Source organism: Sturnus vulgaris, unplaced genomic scaffold, assembly GCF_052056855.1.
Source record: "Sturnus vulgaris isolate bStuVul1 unplaced genomic scaffold, bStuVul1.hap1 Scaffold_157, whole genome shotgun sequence".
NCBI lineage: Eukaryota > Metazoa > Chordata > Aves > Passeriformes > Sturnidae > Sturnus > Sturnus vulgaris.
Genome location: NW_028276074.1, coordinates 7,097,501 through 7,100,000, shown reverse-complemented (window position 1 = coordinate 7,100,000; position 2,500 = coordinate 7,097,501). Strand labels below are relative to the sequence as shown.

At 77.3% G+C, this 2,500-nt stretch overlaps 1 non-coding gene across 1 annotated transcript; it reads right to left on the bottom strand.

Moving 5' to 3' along the window:
- Window positions 1-474: 474 nt before the first annotated feature.
- On the bottom strand, window positions 475-627 carry LOC148218880 (5.8S ribosomal RNA). The gene has a single exon (XR_015800154.1). It is a non-coding gene; the product is annotated as a 5.8S ribosomal RNA (ribosomal RNA).
- Window positions 628-2,500: the final 1,873 nt, after the last annotated feature.

Here is a 2,500-nt window from a genome sequence, read left to right as displayed (position 1 = left end):
GAGGGGAGGGCTTCGCGGGAAGGAGGAGGGGGTCGCACCCCCGTCCCCGGCGCTCTCGGCCTCGCGCGCGCGCGGCAGCACGGCACGGTACCCCCGCGGTACCCACCCGCAGACAGCCGCCCGCACGGGGGGGAGAGCCCGGGGGCGAGGCCCGCGCCTCGCCTCCCTCTCGGCCCTCTCGCTCTCTCGTCTCTCTCGCACGGCCCACGGCGGCGTCTTCGACGCCGACTCTCGCTCTCCCCGGCCACCGCCACCGCACCGCGGCACGGCCCCGGCAAGGACGAGCTCCGCCCCAGCGGCTCGTTCCGGGAGCGGGGAGCTACGGAGCGCTCCCCGAGTCTGCATTTAGGGGGACGAAGGCCCTGCGCGGCGACGACGACGACGACGTCGACGTCGACCGCGGGCAACGGGCCTGCGAGGCAACCCCAGCCGCGCCGCCGGGGTGGCCCCCCCGGACGGCGATTGATCGTCAAGCGACGCTCAGACAGGCGTAGCCCCGGGAGGAACCCGGGGCCGCAAGTGCGTTCGAAGTGTCGATGATCAATGTGTCCTGCAATTCACATTAATTCTCGCAGCTAGCTGCGTTCTTCATCGACGCACGAGCCGAGTGATCCACCGCTAAGAGTTGTCTGGCTTTCGGGACCGCTCGCGTGAAGCGGCCCCTTTTCTGTTTCTGCAGGGACGCGCGCGCCCCCGCGCGCCCCGCTTCGACCGTACGAGCACACACAAACGGAGGAGGAGGAGGAGAAAGCGCGGGGCAAAAAAGAGAAACCCCGCGCAACGCTCCGAAGGTCGGCCAAAGAAAGGCGGAGGGGCCCGCGCCCCCGACCGCCTCCCCCCGCGAGGGGAGACGCCGCCTCGCGTGCCGTCCTTCGGAGGCGGCCCAGGCGCCCGGGCTCGGCCCGACCTCCGCGCGGAGGGGCTTGTGCGGCAACGCGCCGGACCGCGGGGGGCACGGTGGCCCGCCCGGCCTCTCGATCACGGGACGACTACGCGTTCGCGGGCCGGGGGCGCGACCGCCGGCCCCCGCCGCTCCCGGCTCACTCCCTGGCTTCTCCTTTTCACCGCTCCGCCGACTCGCGGAACGCCGCCGCGCCAAAACGCGGGGGCCGGCTCTCCCGCCAGCGGCCCCTGAACGTCGCCCGAAACGCCACGCGGCGGCGGGACCGTTCCGCCGGCGCAACCCCTGGCGCGGGACCGCTTGCCCGCCGGAAGGCGAACGCCCGGCGGGCCGCGCTCCGCCACCGGCGCCGGAGGCGGGACGCCGCCGAGACCCGAGCCGGCATCGCGGAGCGCCCGAGGTCTGCCGCTCGGCAAAACCCCTCCGCCACCCGCGGCCGCACTCCCGGGACCGCCGCCGCTTCGCACCGCCGAGCTGCCCTTCCGCGAGCACGCGCCCAGCGGGCAGGCGTACGGCGGCTGAGCCGGGGGGCACCGCCCGCTCCCCTCGTTTCCACTCGGGGACCGGACGGGGAAGCGGCCCCCGCGGCCGCCCCGCACGCCTCCCCTTTTTTTTGGCCCACACGCGGCCGGGAAGGGCGACGGGGAAGCGGACGGGCGGGGCCCGGGCCGGGACGGCCGCCGGTGAAGGCGGGCGCCTCGCGGCCGACCGTCCCCCCCCCCCGGGGGGGGCGGGGACACTCGCCGAGCGGCGACGCCGCCGCTCGGCACGGGGTCGCCCGCGCCCGCCGGACCTCCGGCGATGGAGGAGCCGGCCGAGCGCTGCGCCCCAACGGGCGGGGACAGCGCTCCGAGTCAGGGGTGGCCGGCGGCCGGCGCCGCCGCGGTGCGGTTCGAGGCGACAAGGCCGTCGAGGCGAGAGGCGCGCGGTCGCGCCTGACGCGGCGCCGCCCGCGAGCCCGCGGCGGCGGCTAAGGAGAAAGAGCGAGAGAGCGCGGCGGGCCCCGGCGGCCGCAACCCCGCAGCTGAGGTAGGTAAGGCAGAGAGCGCGCGCCCTCTGCCGGCGTCGCCCCGCATCGCAGAGGCCAGCGGGGTCGGCCCCCCGCGGCCGATCGCGCGCCGCGGCCTCTCCGCCGAGACCGGGCCGCAGAGAGGGGGGGGCAGGGCGCCCCTTCCCCGGCCCGGCACGGGTGGCCCCCGCGCGCGGGCAAGCGCGGCGGGACGCCGACGACGGCGAGCGCGGCCGGTCGCGACGGACACGCCACCGCAGGGGATCGGCGGGAGTAGCTCCCCACCCCTCGATGGCGCCCCGCGCCGCCACCGCCCGACACCCGCTGCCGCCGCCGCCACCGCCGCCGCCGCCGCGGCGGGGCCGTGCCGGGCCGCCCGAGTCTTTAAACCTCCGCCCGGCTCGGCGGCCCTTTCGGCCCCCAACAGGCGTTTGACGACGCCGAGGGAAACCGGCAGGAGACCGCCGAGGCGCGAAGCGCTAGGTACCTGGCCCTGGGGTGAGGGAAACGACCTGCATGGCCCCGCCGGGGTGCCTCCCCCGCTGCCACCCTCGGGGGAGCGTCCACCGGCGGGGGCGCGCCCGACGTCC